Source organism: Thermobia domestica, chromosome 3, assembly GCF_964235325.1.
Source record: "Thermobia domestica chromosome 3, izTheDome1.hap1.1, whole genome shotgun sequence".
In the NCBI taxonomy this organism is placed as follows: Eukaryota; Metazoa; Arthropoda; class Insecta; order Zygentoma; family Lepismatidae; genus Thermobia; species Thermobia domestica.
Window position 1 is genome coordinate 185,497,901 of NC_137456.1, and position 19,235 is coordinate 185,517,135.

The window sequence follows — 19,235 nt, forward strand, 5'->3', positions numbered from 1 at the left end:
TAATAAGAAAAACGATATGCAAAAGAGTCGCACTGACATAAAAAGGTCACGAGCTGGTTCGCTGAGATGTGAATGAGACAATTGTGTTTTAATTTGATATTTTATAATTAGACTAACCCCAAAGTTACACGTGCCACCGGTCGGGATATCGTGTAAAAGGTATTAGCTGGCTCCTGGCAGAATAATTTGAACCGGGTTATTTGTTCGGAAACGGTTGAGTAGATGAAAAACTCGGTGAACAAGTATCCTATCATTTTTCAAGGGCATACTTTTTGGGGTTAAAAAAAAATTGCCGAAGGTCCACCGCAGGGTCCCAAACGGGGTTCAACTCAAAAGTTTTAAATGGTTTTAAATGGCACATCATTTGAAAGCTGTTGCGAAATGAAAGTTTCGATTCTGATGGAGTAAGTTTCGACTCTCTACGACAACCCTATGCAAAATGGCATCGGGTGAAAATGTAAACAGATACTTAATTGAAAAGTCCATGGCCATCCCTATAAATTGGAAACAGTGAGACAAATGTGAAACCAGGAAACCACGTATGGCATTATTTTCAAAGTACATGATTTAAAGTTTTTTTTTAAAAAAAGTTATGTACCTGTGCTCTCGTAGGGTTCCAGGTGAGGTCCAGCTCAAAGTTATCAAATGGCAAGGGGGTATAGTAGCACATCGTTTGAAAGCTGTTATCAAATGAAAGAAGATGGAACAAGACTCGACTCTCAACGATAACTGTGCAAAATGACAGAGGGTCAAAAAAGTAAACACAAAATTAATTGAAAAGTCTATGGCCACTTTGAATCCAAGATGGCCACTTAAAACCTATGTCGAAAGTATAGGCACTCCAAACTGTTGAAGCTAGGAAAACCAAATTTGGCAGTAAGCGTAGGGGATGAAAACATACAAAATGTTCAAAAACGCGACATCTTGAGTTCAAAATGCCGCACTATGTATCACTTGCATGTCTAGCTCAAACCACTGGAGCTGGAGAAGAGAAATGTGGTATTTGGGTTTATTGTCAATAGTAGATATCCACAAAAGGTCAAAGACTTATCATCTGTAATCCAATATGGCTGACATCGTGAAAAATGAGTTTGCATATAAATGTTGACAATTATGTTGCTTCTGAAAATCACAGCTGACAATTATGTTGGATCTTCATTCATCCAACACGTTGAAATAGAGAGATCTACGGGTGACCCGACCAAAGTACAGATAATTTGTTGCCACCAGGCGGCAACCCTGACCGCTGCAGCAGGCGATTGGAAGCATCATAGAACGGAGACTACTATTCTTTTTTTTTAAAATTTATTTACCATTTCGACTATTTCTTACTTCTTTGTTATTCTCACTTTCTTTTTCTATCCTGTTTTCATCATATATGTATATAAATTAGTCTGTCATTGGGAACTCATCTTCTTTCATTTCACAACAGCTTTCAAACGTTGCTGTCCCCTTGCCTTCGAAACTTTTGAGTTGGAACCCACCTGGGATTGTGCGTGGCCCTTGGGACAAGATATTTTTACTTTAAATCGTTGTACTTTGAAAATAATGCCACAAGTGCTTTCCTAGTTTGACATTTGTCTCACCGTTTCCAATTCACAGGGGTGGCCATGGACTTTTCAATTAAGTTTTTGTTTACATTTTGACCCGATATCATTTTGCATAGGATTGTCTTAGAGTCGAGACTTAATCCGTCCTCTTTCATTTCGCAGCGCTTTGAAATGATGTGCTACTTTTTATCCCCAAAAGTGTGCCCTTGAAAATGATAGGATACTTGTTCACCAAGTTTTTCATCGAGGGTGTGCAGAATACTCCCTGGACATATCTATTTTTACAACAGAAGTTGAAAAGTATAAAAATAAACTACTGCAGCATTAAATTCAGAAAATATGTACTTATACCCGGAAACTTAATACAAACTATTCATTTTGTTGTTAGAGAGAGGCCATACCCTTTTTTATGGAGTCCATGGATGTACCATACCTGTATTGCAATATGTTGCTGTGTACTTGATAACCGAGAGTAGCAGAACCATCTTAACGGTACCATAGCCATTTGATTGGGGGCCGGGCGAGCATTATGGCATGTATTAATTGCATGTGTTAGGAGCAAATTTAGTCATAGGGACCACAACACACTTGTTTGCTCTGGGGCCTAATATGATGTTAAAACGGCAGTGGAGAGTACAGTAGATTAGACTGGACAGTAGAGTAGACGGCACTAGCCCGGGGCCCCCTTAGGCGCGGGGCCCGATTTGGAGCAATCGGTCCAATCGGCTTAAGGCCGGCCCTGGTTGAGAAAATAGTTTACAATCTCTAGATACAATATTTATCTGTCTCTATTTGCCCTCCCGGAGACAGAAAGGGACTTAAGTATATCTTTATATGATCATAAACACCAGAGGTGCAAAAAGTGCAGCCAAGTTCGTCAGCCTCAAAAAGTGTTGAGATGAGGATGGATGAGCCAAGTTCCTTGGCCACTGTATCTTAAAAGAACACTGGAACTTGGCGCGAAGTGTATAACATATTCAAATACATTAAGATGTCTGTTCCTAGTTTCACGGCCTGGACATTTCATCCCTAAGTCTAGTGGTGACCCCCAAATCCACCACGCTCACAAATACCATCCCTAAGGCTCGTTAACATCATTTACTTTGACACTTCGTGGAGGAATATAAGTTTTCCTTATCTGGGTTTCGAACCACCAATCTTACTGCGGTATTTTTTATATGTTCCTTAGCGTCTTAGCAAAGTTGATATTCCTAAGTTTGGTGGTAGTCTCAAACCCACCGCCCCCACCATCACTATCCCTAAGGTTCGTTAACGTCATTTTCCTTGACACCTCGCGCCAAGTTCCAGTGTTTGTTTCAGATGCAGTGGCCAAGGAATTTGGCTCATCCATCCTCATCTCAACACTTTTTGAGGCTGACGAACTTGGCTGCACTTTTTGCACGTCAGGTGTTTTTGTTCATATTTCACTTCTTTTTGTAGTTCACCATGTCAATATCGTATATTGGGATTCTCAATTGTGGCATATTACTGGATTTAAATTTAAAATTGTACATTTTTAAAGGAGTCATAATGTGTCACATGCAACATTAGTTCCCAAGGGATCTCCCATCGGGAATCGAACCCAAGACACTGTACAAGAAAGGCGCACATGCTAGCCACTAGAACAGCGGGAAGGATTTATTCTATTAAATATCTGTCAGAGAGTTATGTCCAAACGAGATTGTAATTCATTAACCCGAACTACAAAATCATGATCGCAAACATCTCATGTTTCATTGCCTAAATGCGAAGAGTATCAACAGGGCCCAAAACCCTTGATGCTGAATCCTCACTGCTACATCACTAAACATGGCTGGTGTTTCAATTTACTTAGTTGTTCTCTACCTTTCCACATTGCGAAATTACGGAGTTCATTACATGACGCGCATGTTGGGCAGTTTCATACTGCCTCGGGTTTTCCTTCCAATGATATACACCTTTCAAATAACTTGTAATCTTAATTATATTTGTCACCAACATATCCTAACTGTATATAAAACTACATGAACTGACATATATTAAAGGGGTGCTTCCGGTTGACGTGGAAAGTTGAAATGATGAAGGGAGATGAAGAATTTCCCCATGTTATTTAAATGGGTCTTTTTCTTTTTGGACATGTAATCTTATGTTTTAGGAACTTGGAATTGGAATAAAAAATTAAAATTCGGTATCCTTTTCATTCGTATTACCTAAGTAAATCAGTAAAAATAAACAATTCCAACTTTAGAGTGGTTTTATGGGTAACTGAAAAATCTTTCCCATGGTATTTATATGGGACACCTTTTACACCCCAAAATTATAGGGCACTTCCTGTAGGGCTACAATGATTAAATTTAACATGATTATAGCTTTTCGGAACTAACCGACAGAAATTTTGCCAAAAGTGAATATTTTTAATTTTTTGGAAATCTAAAGGGGAGATGAAGAAATTCCCCATGGTATTTAAATAGACCTTTTTTGGACTTATAATCTCACATTTTAGGTACTTGAAATTGGAATACAAACGTGAAATTCGGTATGCTTCAACGTTTTCGTTAGTGTTACATAAGTAATTCAGTAAAAATGAAAATTTCCAACTTTAGAGTGGTTTTATGGGGAACAGAAAAACCTTTTCCATGTTATTTATATTGGACGCAGTGCTCTCAAACGGGTCGGGTCAGCTCGGGTCGGGTTGTCGGGTCAGGCTACTCGTGTCGGGTTGTCGGGTCAGCTCGTGTTGGGTTGTCGGGTCGGGTCAATGGGGTCAGCTCCGGTCGGGTTGTCGGGTCAGCCCGGGTCGGGTTGTCGGGTCAGTTCATTTTGGTCAACTGAGTTTAGGTTGAGCTTAAACTCGGCTGGAGTCGAAAGCTGCTGTTTTTCGCTAGCTGCCTAATTAAAAACAGCAATTTTCAATAGATTTTATAGAAACCATAAATCTATTTTGAACACTTGCAGCTAGTGTTTTTATGGTAAATGCTTATTTTTATACTTGTGTGTACTTTAATTTTTAAATGTGGAAGATTGATTTTACCAATCGACTGTAATATTAATATCTACGCCAATATGGAATCTGGATTTAGAACAAAACTAGAAGTTGTTTAAGCACGGCCAAAAGAAAGATTAGATATGGACGACCAAGCCCAAGTAGGCCCGCGGTGGCTCAATGGTAGAGAATTCATCTCTGGTGCATGGTGTCCATGGTTCGATCCCAGCTTGTGCTAAGTGGGCTTTGTGGTGGAGAAACGCCGTGTAGTAAGTTTTCTCGGGATTCTCCAGTTTCCTCCCACTTTCTTCATTCCAACATTTCATTCATTTCTCATGGTCGCCATATCCCTTAGCCTCGGTGCAGAATCGAGGGACCTTAAACTTAATATTTCATTTTATTTCAGCAAGCTCAAGAACATCGATACAAGAACAAGATAAAGATTGGATATGCGAGACGAAGTGCATAGTAATCTTGCTCTTGGCCTTGTTTTGGTGATCACCAAGTAGCGATAAGCATATTTTCTTGCTTTCCGTACAGTATGAAAAACCATAATCAAAATCATACCGATGAGGCGAGCATTCTTGGCCCTTGTATAGCATGAAAGACCAAGACTTTACTGTGCAAGACAAAGAATAAGATGCAGTATCGATGACCAAGACCCAGGATGCGCATTGTTTGAATTCCATTTGTTGGGCTGAAAGTGATGAAATAAAATTAGTAGACCTACTTTATAATTAATTATCATACTGTATTTTTAAATTTTAAATTACAAATGAATATTATGTATCTTCTTACTTGCAACTATATATACTGTAAAATAAGTTTTAATTACCGAGAAATTAAAATTTAAAGTGGCGCAGGTTCCGGAATCATAAGAACCTATTTTGGAATGAAAGTTGAAGGGTTGCAAAAAATCACAGTTGTTCTCCCGTTTCCTCAACCGTTATCATTGTAGTTAAACGATTTCCTTTTGTCTCCGCCAAGAGACCTCTTATGTCCCTTTCACATTATCCGGCCATTTGCCAGATCCGTTTTCGGCAAATTGCCGGACGAGGTAGTAAGACATTGCAAGCAATGAAGCTCTTCACATATGTGCGGTAGTCGCCGGACATTTATCCGGCGAGCAAAAACAGCCGGATCTCCCTGCTAGAATCCGGCGCGGCAAATCGCCGTGTATAGTAGGGTGGGCCGAAAATTTTTTTAAAAAATATTCAGGATTGAGTAGTTATCAAAAGTTGTGCATTGGTACGAAATAAACCCATGTCAAATATGTTGATTTTAAAACAAAATTTAACCGGGCCCCCATGGCCCTAAAGTTCCTAATTTTTTGTTCAAATAAAATGATTTTATTTAATAAGAACATTTTACCAGACAATACTATTAATACATAAAACATGAAGTACATGCTTTTAATCTACGCAAATAACTATTAAGAGCTTAACTTTGATAACTACCATATTAACACACGAAAAACCTTCGTGTTGAGCCCAGCTCAGAACTCTCAAACTTTAAGAGAATATCACTTTTTCGCATCTGGATGCAAAATACATAACACTGGCTTTCCGAAGGCGGCGCTTACATTGCTGAATTCAAATAAACTAGAAATAATATGGCTGCGAGCCTCTCTTCCTATATTGTCTTGCCTTCGAATTAAGCATATGATTTTGAATTACAATTCAAAATGCAAAACGATCATTAACCCCATTAAGAAATGAGATATACCCCATTAAGAGCCAAATTAAAGAAATTTAAGAACGGTGCTCAGAAGTTATGTGATATTTTCTCTTGCAAATGCTGCGATAGATTAACCTGTAAGTGTCGTAAATTAAATTATATATCGCTTTTGGAGTGGGAGCTCATATTAGATCAGAGAAATCAGAGACAAATGACAAGTTGCAATGTAGATGAACCAGAAGCCCATAGGCTCAAGAGAAAGCATGACACACAGATGATTATGATGCTGCGGTACCAATTACAAGAGGGTTACAATCGTTAGCCTCAATCCCACACTTGGAACATACATTAAGCGCTTCCACCCCGAATTCAGACGATGAAGAGTTCGCATGGAGTTATCGTTTAGAGAATAAAATCTAACGTAAACCTAAATAAACAATAGTGAGCCCTAAACAAATAAGTACCGCAAAAGATTTAATAGGTATATCGAATAGGTCGGCTGCTAAAATTGTATCCGCTGTTTTAGAAGATATGAATTTACTGAACAAAACTAACTAAGACAAGGTAGTAGATATAAACAATATCCGTACGAAACTAGCAAAAAAGAAAAAGAAAAAAGAAACCCTCTACAGTGTAAAGCTACTAATTTTAAGGGTCTCTATTTTGATGGCCGAAAATACCAAACTATAGTTCTTATTGACAATTGCAGTAGGCAAAGCACTGAAGAATATGCGGATTATATCGACTTGACCGATTGGTCAGAAGTAATAGTAACGAAACCTCCAATTTCGGCTAACGTATCAATAGAAGAACCAACCGAAATGATTGTGGAAAAGAGGAGGTTTCAGTTTGTCCCGTTCCCCTTCCACACACAGGCTTTGGAGAGGGTCTAACTGTAGTAACATAATCTTCTTCAGAGATTATATTCGTGCAAAACTGGAAGCTCGAAAGTATCTACCAAGCTTCGGACATAAATCTCAATATTTTGTTCCAAGATTCAACTAAGGAGCTTTAAGTAAGAGGAAGATGGGTGGGAGCAACTCGCTGTGTAGCCATCTCCACGTGGTGAGTTCTGGGCTGGTTTGGTGTTTGTTTGTCAATTTTTCAATCTTACCTTATGTATTTGTGTTCGTACTATTATATCTACTAAACACCAACCAGACGAAGAGCTGCACATCACATCAGAACATTTAAAATCCTGGGGTCAAGTTAAAGTATTAGGAATCTTAACCAATTTTCTATACATACTTAAAATAATGGTATATATTTAAAAAAAAAACAACAACAAAATAACACTTTTCGGACCCGCAGGGCCTGGTGAAATATTTTTATCTGCCTCTGTTTTGGGGAAGAAACATAGCATTATACAACTTTTGCACGGTACTCAAACTTAATTTTCTGAAAACAAATATTTCAATAATATTTTCACTACTCACAACCATATTTTTTCAGTATTAACGTTCTTTCGGGCTCCCGGGGCCCGGTTAAATATCTTTTTATCCGGCTCTGTTTTGGCGAGAAAACATGACATTATAAATTTTGCACGGTACTCACACTTAACATTCTAAAAAATATATTTCAATAATATTTTCACTATTCACAACTCTTTTTTTTAAATAAACGTTCTTTAGGGCCCCCGGGGCCCTGTTAAATAACTTTTATTCCAGCTCTGTTTTTGTGAGGAAATATAACGTTATACAACTTTTGCACGGTATGAAACTTAACTTTCTAAAAATATATTTTAATAATATTTTCATTGCTGGCTACTTTTATTTTTGAAAATTAGCGTTCTTTCGGGCCCCCGGGGTCCGGTTAAATATCTTTTTATCCGGCTCTATTTTATTGAAGAAACATAAAATTATACAACGTTTGCATGGTATTCAAACTTCACTTTCTAAAACAAAAGTATTTCAATAATATTTTCACTACTCGCAACTATTTTTTTCAAAATTAACGTTCTTTGAGGCCCCCGGGACCCAGTTAAATATCTTTTAACCCGGCTCTGTTTTGGTGAGGAAACATAATATAACATTATACAACTTTCGCACGGTACTGAAACTTAACTTTGTAAAAAAAAAATATATATATATATATATTTCAATAATATTTTCACTAGTCGCAACTATTTTTTTCAAAATTAACGTTCTTTGGGGCCCCCGGGGCCCGGTTAAATATCTTTTTATCCGGCTCTGTTTTGGTGAGGAAACATAACATAACATTTTACAACTTTTGCACGGTACTCAATCTTATTTTTCTAAAAAAAAAATTTTTTCGGCCGTTTTCGGCCCACCCTAGTGTATAGCCAAGCGGGACGTTACAAGCAATGAAGCTCTTCACATATACGCGGCAAACTACCGGATGGGTGTTGGGTGAGGAAGCAAGTGTTGCCAGGGAAGAGCATAAAATGGCTGTTATAATATGGGAGCGTGTGGTTTTGTGTGTGTGTGGACTCCTGTGGAGTGTGTTTTTGTATGTGGTTATGTTCTATCCCAGTACATCTGGAGTAATTAACCATACCTGTACATACAATATATGGGGAAAGATGACATGTAAAATTAATTGAAAATGACCAATACTACCGATGTTTCGAAATCAATATAAATTATTATTTTTCTATATAATAGAAGATTGGGAGATGCCCGGGTAGCACTGGACAAATGAGCTTCTATAAATTTGTGGTGACCCAAAATTGAAATATACACTATCAAATATTTCAGCAATGCGGTTTTTTGCTATATATTTATGTACTATTTTGCTACGCAAAGCAAGAGATAACTCATGATGTGATATTTGATAAATATACCGTACTTTATATATTTTATAATTATCTGGCTGTAATTTCTTGAATAGTCCTCTGAATTCAGGGACTAGAGCAGTGCTTTAAAGAGACTTGAATCAATAGTCGGAACGCTTAAAACAAAAGAATAAACCCGAAATAGTATAATAATAATAATAATAATAATAATAATAATAATAATAATAATAATCATCATCATCATCATCATCTAATATAAATAAAATATAGAGTTTATTTGACTGTCTGTCTGTCTGTCTTTGTGTGGGCTGGGGACCATACGAGTGGACCGAAAGTTACCAAAATTTTGTCACGGGTACCTTGGTCCAGGCTCCAGATCAAGTCGATGCGTCTTTTTCAAAATTCGATCCAGGAGGTCTCAGGGGGGCGTTTACCAGGACATATAAAAGTAGTAGAAAATGACCGATATTAGTGTCAAATACATAGTTTTCGCGGTTGCTGAGATCAATGGTAACACTACCATTAGCGATGACTTCAGCCAACATTTGTATGCGGGACGGGGGTCACCAGAAGTGGGGGGGGGAGGATTTCGAGACATGTAAAAAAATCGAAAATGACCGACATTTATGTCAAATCCATAGCTTTCGGGGTCGCTGAGCTGAATGGTGAAACTCAAGAAAGGTTTTACTTTCACATTTAGTCCCCATCAGCTAAGGAACTTGGGCCAGGAGATCACCGAGACATGTAAAAATAATCCACAAGGACCGATATTAGTGTGAAATTCACAGTTTTCGCGGTCTCTGAGATAAATGGTGATACTTTCATTAGCGATGATTTTCAAATTCAGCCACCATTGTATGCGTGCCGGGAGTCACTGGGGTGGAGAATTGCGAGACATGTAAAAATAATCGAAAATGACCGATATTAGTGTCAAATCAATACTTTTTGCTGTCGCTGAGATGAATGGTGATATTCCCAAGGTGTTGACTTCCAAATACAGCCCCCGTCGACTGGTAGCCAGAGGCGTTGCTTTTTCAAAATTGGAACCAGAGGATCACAGAGGCGTTTACTTTCTATGTAAAAGTAGTAGAAAATGACAGATGTTAGTGTCACATTGCGGTATCGGCTGAAGCCAGAGGCGATTTTTTCACAATTCGAACCAGGGAGGGGTCTCAGGGGGCGTTTACCGGGACATGTAAAAGTAGTAGAAAATGACCAATATTTTTGTCGAATTCATATTTATCGAGGTCGCTCAGATGTATATTGATACTCCCGATAGTGTTTACGTTCAAATTCAGCCCCCATCGGCCTTTCCAATGAAAACACGTACGTTGTTGGATATATATTCACACAAAATGTATCTAATTTTAGAAATGTTTCTTAATTCTTCTCTCATTGTTCAGTTTGTTTATATTGATATTTTATCTGACCCGTGCGAAGAACGGGCATAACAGCTAGTAATAATAATAATAATGCCTACAGACCAGTCTTGGGGTCAGAGGCTGAATGTTGACTTGAGATTCTCGGATAGAAATCAACGGTTGACTATCCCGAGAGGACTTTAGCCTGCTATTCTCAGTCATAACAGTTGAATACCGGAACGGTATTTTAAATATCCAGAACCGGGCCACTTTTTTGCCCAAGTTTATCAATTGTGGAAACAGTATAGAAAAATCTCTTCCAAAATACCGCTTCTCTAATAAAAAGTGCATATCTTTTCTGTATGTGACATGTTCTCTCATTTCGGTAAAAAAAACAGGCCCGTATCCACGAGGGGCTAGGGGGCCGGGCCCCCTAAACTTTGGCTTTCCTCCTAAAAGTTTCACGGTAGGCTTGCAAATGAACTATAATATGGTGATGAAGTATACTATGAGTGGGTCGGGGCCCCCCTAACTTCTACCGGGCCCCCTCTAAATTTTTGTGCTGGCTACGGGCCTGGTAACAAAGCGAATAAAATGCATATTATTTTGCATTTGTTCAGTGCAGCCACGTTAACCAAACTAATGAATGACAATAGTTGATGCGATAGACATACGAAAGTAATTAAAGAATTTTCCTCCGTCTTCTCTTAATTGTGGAAACAGTATAGAAAAATCTCCTTCAAGATACCTCTTTTCTAAAAAAGGGTGAACCCATATGTGTCTCTGACGTTTTTTTTTCTGCCTGTGTCTTAACAAGGCGAGTAGAAAACACATTTTGCGTCTGTCCATTACAACCACCACAACACGACAAGAGTCACAGTGTTTTGTTTCTTCAGTTGCACAGCAACCCTGCTCGCATATTTTTCATCCACGGCAAAACGCCAGATAATGTGAAAGAGGTCTTACTACTGTCTTCCGAGAAGATCCCTTGCCGTCCGAGCAGGTGAGAACACTGACCTTGAAGAAAAATTTCATCACATAGAACTAAAGCAAAAATATAAAATATATATATATATATATATATATATATATAAGTAAAAAATAAAAAATAAAATAAATAAATTTCTCCCACGTCGGACATTGGTATCAGTTATAAAAAGAAATAACCAGACCTCAAAAGTGTCAAATATTCATTAAGATGTATATTCAAATCCCCCGCTTGATCTAGCTAGTGGTTAACGTGTAAGACTTCGGTACACGTGGTCCGAGTTTAATTCCCAATGGGAGTGCATTTTGGCGTTCACCCAGTGTCGTGACCATAGTGCGCTCAAACTGGTCGGTTTACGGGTCGGATCGGGTTGTCGGGTCGGCTCAGTCGAGTCAGATTGTCGGGTCAGGTCAATCGAGTCGGATCACGGGTCGGGTCGAATCGGTCTTCAACCCGACCCGATCCGACCCGTTGAGAGCACTATGGACGTCTTCTACACCCGAAAATGTTTGGGCACTTCCGGCAGGATTAGAATGATGTAATTTGGCACGATTGTAGCCTCCCGGGACTAACCTAGAGGAAAATTGCTAAAATTGAATATTTTTAATTTTTAAGGAGTCTAAAGGAAGATGAAGAAATCACCATCTTATTTAAATAGGCGTTTTCCTGGAATACAAAATCTTATCTTTTAGATAGTTGAAATAGGAAAAGAAATTTGAAATTCGGTAGAATTGTGAGCTTAAGAGGTGTGAAGAAGTAGGCCGAGCAAAGGCGGGGGTGTGGGGGCAAACCCCAAAGGGCAAATTCAAGAAATGTGAAGAGCAAAGGCACGAAATTCGCTGTTCATGAAAAGGCTGATACGTAAGAGATTCGAACACTATTCACAAATAGAGACACGAAGCATCAAGAACATTTTTACATAACGACTGTGGTAACTATAATATAACTCGTGGTTCAAATATATTTACGAAAACGGTTACATTTTGTTACTAGTCTCACATAAATTCGAACAATTGGATTGGATTTCCCATTTCTTCGAAAACTTCATTAATTTTAAATATTCTCACATCTACATTATCTTATTTATCAAATTAATTTCAATATCTATTTAACCCATTCAGACCTGGCGGTCACAATTGTGTACATTAAATTTCTATTGCATTAATTCTACTTAAAGCATTGTTATGGGCATAAAGGCCGATTATTTACATTTGTGTAGCTTTGCTTGACTGTTATACAAGTAGCTGCTGCGTTCTAGTGAGTAGTATGTGATAAACGTATTGTAAATAGTCTGTGGTGTTGCAGTTTTATCAACACGTATTACCTCGTCAATTTTATTACAATAATTAGAAGTTTCTCGTTTCTGAACTATGTTTTTGAAGTGCTTGCGTGTGTTTGTGAATATCTGTTATCTTTTGTGGTAAAATTACAAATATGTCAAGCAATTCGTTATAACTTCATTTGTTGTTGGAATATAATGTACACAATTGTGCCCAAGAGGATCGTAATGAACAGATGCGTTATCAATGAAAGTTCATTGAGTATGTGTTTTTGGGTGATAATATTAGTAAGAATTGGTTTCTTTTAGCTTCGATCGGACTTATATCAACGACATTATACCAAAATGTTCTTATAAATTATATGGTACATTGAGTTAGTGTGTACAGGAATTAGAATCATGGATAAACCATCTGGTAGCAGCCCATCTCTCTCCACGGAGAAAATTTTAGATATGTTGGAGAAAGGTGACATTTCTGATTTCGATTTATCTGAAGATGAAACCATGTTATAATGTTAATAAACAAAGAAATATACTTATTGGATTCTATTTTTAAAAAATATCAGTGTGACCGATAGCCTTCTAAATATTTAATGTACACAAATGTGTACAACGGGACACCAATGCTATATAAAAACTAAAAATTTATATGACAGTGGAGTCCAGATGTACACATTTGTGCACATAAAATATCTGGAGAACTATGGGTAACAAAAACAAAATTTCAAACAAAATGGCATCAGAAGACCCCAATGCGTTTAAAAACCACAACAAATAATTTTTTTCAAGCTTAAAAAAATCAGGTCTGAAGGGGTTAATAACTGACTGCAATAAAGGAAAAATCTTCATTTATCAAATTAATTTCAATATCTATTTAATAACTGACTGCAACAAAGGAAAAGTCTTCACCGAAAAAAGAAAAAATAGTGCTATCCTTGTCTGGGTTTCCAAACACGAAATTTACGACAGTATGTACGTGTCTTAGCCCACGGTTTTAAAAGTTAACTGATTCACAGAACGTGCTCATTAACTTGCTTAACTACTTATTACTAGCTTTCACTTATTTTACTCCCACACCGAGAAAAAAATGTATGTGGCGTACGAAAAACGTTGGTTACATATGTAAATCGTGTAGTTTTTGGACTTAACATACACTAAACGTATAACTGAAAAAGTATATTTTAAACATACTTTCCGTATAAGTGCTCCGGACAAACGTACTTTCCGCACGAACGAAAAAACTGTATGGAGGCGGTCATGATCTCATATTCAGATGGCCGTATGTAACTTATAGCTGACGTACGTAATGTACGGAAGGCTATTAGATGTCAGACATCCTGCAATGACATTGTGTAACATCTAAGCGGGAAAGAGGGCAGTACGTAGCATATGGATAACGTATGTTAAGTAAACATAAGGATACCGTATATTTGTACACTATACCGCTGTTCGGATAACGGATTTTTCTCAGTGACCTTAGCTCGTTTTCTATTTACCTAGAACGACAGGGACACGAACACAGAAACATCGAAAAAAGTTAAGATTCCAAAGGCTCTTCCACCGAGAATCGAACCCAGGACCCCATACTCCAAAGGCGCACATGGTAGCCAATAGAACAGCGAGGAGGGCACCAACTCGACCACTCAGACGATTAACATTATCACTATGCAAATGATGTGTTCAATAACGGAATCGTTCCCGATTTCTGATTGAAAGGACAGTTTTTTTTTGCCAATGAAAAATTTTCCATAGCAAATTCCTCAAATTTTATTTCAAGCCATTATAGAGCACCTTTATGGAGAGTTTCGCATCTATATCTCATTAAAAAATACCTAATGGCTATGTACAGTTTTTCGCCCATAATAATTCCAATAGTACATTCCTCAATTTCGAACCTTTACTTACACAAGTCATTAAGTAAGGTAGGTGACATTAGGCAGAGTTTCAATTCTCTATCTCATTTGGAAGCACCTAGTCAATGACGAGTGAGTAAATGAACTGATCTCTGTTTGAGTAAGGACAGTTTTTCGCCCATAAAAAATTCCATAGCACATTCTTTACATTTCGGATATTTTTCATATTCAAGCTATTATAAACTACCTTCGTGTAGACATTCACATCTTCATCTCATTGGGAAGTACGAAATCATTGTGATGAGCGAGTGAGTGAACCGATTTCTGCTTGACTAACTAGGGATGATTCCATACCGGGACCAAGTACCTGGGTAAAACCTATATATCGTCTGAAAGCTCTTGGTACGAGAAGTACGAAAACCGTTTTAAAATCACGGGCAAACCCACAAACTGACCCATAAGGGGCCAATTTGTTGGTGTTCGCGACCCTATGTATGGCATATTCGACAGAAGTAAAAATGAATGTTACGATGCATCACGTGTAGCGAGTGAGTGAAAGGATTTTTTCCTGGCTAAGGACAGTTTTTTGCCCATAAAGAATTTCTCGTGGCACATTCCTCAGATTTCGGACTTTTTCCATGCTCAAGTAATTATAAGGTACCTTTATGCAGAGTTTCACGTCTCTGTCTCATTGAGGAAGTACCTAATCAATTTGATGAGTGAGTGAGTAAAACGATTTTTTTCCTGGCTAAGGACAGTTGCTTGCCCATAATTTCCCACAGCACATTCCTCAGATTTCGGACTTTTTCCACACTCAATTATAGGGTACCTCTATGCAAAGTTTCACGTCTCTATCTCATTGGGAAGTGCCTAATCAATGTGATGAGTGAGCGAGTGGAACGATTTTTTTCCTGGCTAAGGACAGTTTTTTGCCCATAAAAAGTTCCCATGGCACATTCCTCAGATTTTGGACTTCTTTCATACTCAGGTCCTCATAGGGTACTTTCATGCAAAGTTTCAGGTTTCTATCTCATTGTGAAGTACCTAATCAATTTGATGAGTGAGTGAGTGAATCGATTTCTTGCTTGGCTAAGGACAGTTTTTTGCTTGTAAAAAATTTCTCATAGTACATTCCTCAAATTTCGGACCTTTTCCATACTCATGTTATTATAGAGTATCTTTATGCAAACTCTCACGTTTCTATCTGATTGGGGAGTACCTAATCAATTTGATGAGTGAGTCAGTGAGCCTGGAAACAGCATATTTTAGGGGTCCAGTACTCGAATATGGTTGAAGATAGGAATGTGAGATTTCTCATATTAGTACATCTCTCGGATATCTCCTCAAATTCTAAATTTCATGTAGGTACCGTTAATAGAATTGTTTTTACAAGGCCTCGAAATCGGCGATTTTACCCAGAACTCTTGTTCGTGTATAATATGCTTACGGCAGTGCAGGCCAGCTTTCATTTTCTTCTCGAAACTCGGCTACCATGCACTGCCGTTTATGTTGATAATTGTCAATCTTATTTGATAAGGTCATGTTTTAAAAAAATATGTAGCTCACTACAGTATACAAGTTAAATATCACACTGTGTGCAAAAGAGGGGAAGGGATTACAACGTATTATTGCTTCCTACCCGAGGAACAAAACCTTTCTTGTAAAATTCAGCGTTGCAAAAAACCTGTGTGACTGATTCATAGTTATATATAAATTGACAGAATGAAAGTCTTAATTTTAGTACTGAAGCTGCCCTCAGGCAAAAAAGCAAGCTGCCGTAGGCGTGTCTTCTGTGTCTTGTGACATTGTGTTAAAAAAAACAGACACAAGCTGAGTTGTCAGTTGCATAGTTCTTTGTAAAACAATTAATAAGGTTTTTTTTCTGTCACACAAATTATATTTCCCAAATTGTTGTTTGAAGCCTTCTTATTCCTTATAAAAAATATATCGAGATTCACGGAAGCCCACATGAATTTTAATAGAAAGTTGAAAAAATATCTTTATCATTCAGATACTTTATTATTATTATTATTATTATTATTATTATTATTATTATTATTATTATTATTATTATTACATAATATTTTCCTTTAGTCCTCACAGCAATTAATACTTAGCAGTGGGGTAAAAGAGCGTGGGAACGCGGGGGACCCCGCCCCCTACCTCAAAAAAACGTGTACGGCGTCCCCCAGTTCCTAAGAAATTACAATGCGCAAAGATAGGCATGTGGGACGGCGTGATGTCATGCCACTACCTACCGTTCCTCTACCTTTTCAGATGATTCCATCCCATCTCGCCTAATCCCACCTCGCCTAACTATTTATCAGCCACTTATATCTCCAAGATAAGTATGTCCGCCACTTTAGGCGAGATGGGAATTCCCATCTTGCCTAATGCCATCTCGCCTAATATGGCGGTAGGATGTAAGGAGGGAATTTCTGTACTAAAGAGGGAATTCCTCTACTAGCATTTTAACCAGATATTTCAATCAATATTGTTAATCTTTGTCAACTACAATATAAATATATTATATATACTATACAAGAAGAAAGCATAGGGTGAAGGCGATTACGTAAATTTAGTTCACTTTTGGTTTGGTATACTGGAAATTGATTTGGAATACTGGAAATTCATTGGCAAACAAAAGCTAAGCAGAAACAGGATAGAAATATACAAGGTGTTTCTAAACAACACCGACGACGTTTGGGAGCTGATTCCTGACACCAAGATAAGACACCCCGATGCATAAATGCTTCCTTTTGCGTTATGACCAGCCAAAAACCTGTCGGAAAATGCCCAAAACAGCCGTAACTCGAGGAAAATTGTCGGATCGAAGTCGGGAGAAAGGAAATGTATTTTATTTCTAGCCATAGCTTCCATTAATCCACAACACGATATGGTACAAGGAGCAGCACAAAGGTCAACCCAAAGAAATTGAAGAATTATTGGGATATTTTATGAAACGTTGACCGAGGCAAGTTAGCTACAATTAAATACGATATTTCAACTAACAGAAATCTTAGAACACGATCGAAGTTACAAGAACATCGTTAAAATTATAAAAAGGAAAGATACACATATTTGATTGATCTACTTTGTCTCAGTATAGAATTGGCTATCGAGGAAGAACTGAAATTGTATGAAGTCCATAAAGTTTAAATGTCATGCCTTTTAGGCTAATGAAGGCAGAGAGATCACGCATGGCTAAGGGGTAGCGTGTGCGACTTTCGCATAGGGGACCCAGCTCCGATTCGCTGCGGGATAGCAAGCAGTTCGGATCTCACGTTAATCCGTAGCTCCATGTCTCATGTAATTTTGCTACCGAAGGGATGCTAAACTGAATAATAGAAAGAGATAATAGATGGAAGCTAATTTTTGGGAAATAATTCTTGAAATGAGAATGTAGGAGAAAAGAGGATAACCCCGAGAAATCTCACAGGTACAATGGTATCCCCTACAAACTTTTATAGTCTGGGATCGAACGGAGTCTATCCCGCACCAGAAGTAAGCGCTGTATCACTAAGTCACACTGCCCCTACTTTGGAGCAAACACTATGATTCTGACAGATGTATCGATATACTAAATATTGTGTGTGATAAACCAACATACAAGCAGTACAAACGGTCAGAATGTTGGATTCGTGCAGTTTCCTTCGTGAGAAAATGGTAAGTACGTTTTTCTATGTCAGTTATTCTTAACTGGATGCCAACGTCTCTTAGAGATTGGGGGAAGACACGGTGACTCAGTGGTAAACAGCTTGCCTCTGGTACGTCGGGCCTCTGGTTCGATCCTCAGCCAAGAAACTGTGGTGGACACCATCGTATCGTGTGTGGGTTTTCTAGGGATAGTCCAATTTCCTTCCACATTCTCATTCCATCATATCTTATATCAACATTCACTTGCCTTAATCATTGTCTCCCTTAGCCTAAACAGCATAATCGTGGTTCGTTAAAATGAAATACTTCATTTCATTTTACAGGGGCTGCTTACAGTTTTTCGGTGGGTTACCGTTAGGATTATTAGTATTTGTAAGGTAGAAGGAGTCTATGGGGCTCATAATTTTCGAAAGGCTGAGAACTACAATTGTACGTTGATTGTAAGAAATGCTAAAGGTACGAACTAAATTCGATTTGTGAGTCTTTTAGCATTATTAGTCGTATTATGGACAAGAAATAGCTCACATATCTACAAACAAAAAAACTACAATAACAGTGAAATTTGATATTCGACGGTGAAATATAATAATATACAACTTGGATATCAAATTTCGCAGTTAGTTTTCTTGGCTTTGGATATGTTTAACTTACATGTGTGTTCGTGATACTCCAAACTTTCAACATACGAGTATCAGTCTAGTAGATTTCCGTAAATAACTATGAAGATTATTAAGTACAGATACGGATCACTAAAGTTTATAATTGACTTTTGAGAACATACTGACCCTAACTGATATATCACATCACTACCTTTCCATTAACAAAATTATCACAGATTTCAAAATGGCGGATTTCAAGATAGCGCCGGAGGTTCGTGATCTACTCTGCCCATTCTTCTTTTGTGAAACTACCAGTTTCCCTTATCTATCTTTCACTATTTTCAAGAATAAATAGTTTATTTGAGTATTTCAATGATATAGCATAGCTCTTCTCCCATCAATTTTGACCCCCTCCTTTTCTTATCATGTTCAGCCCTTATAACGTTGCACATATACATATATCCACATCCTCTATCAGTCGCACTCATCCCGCAACTCGCTTCATCCATTTGGACCCCTTACTTGTCAGACAATTTCTTATTGATGGAGGAACA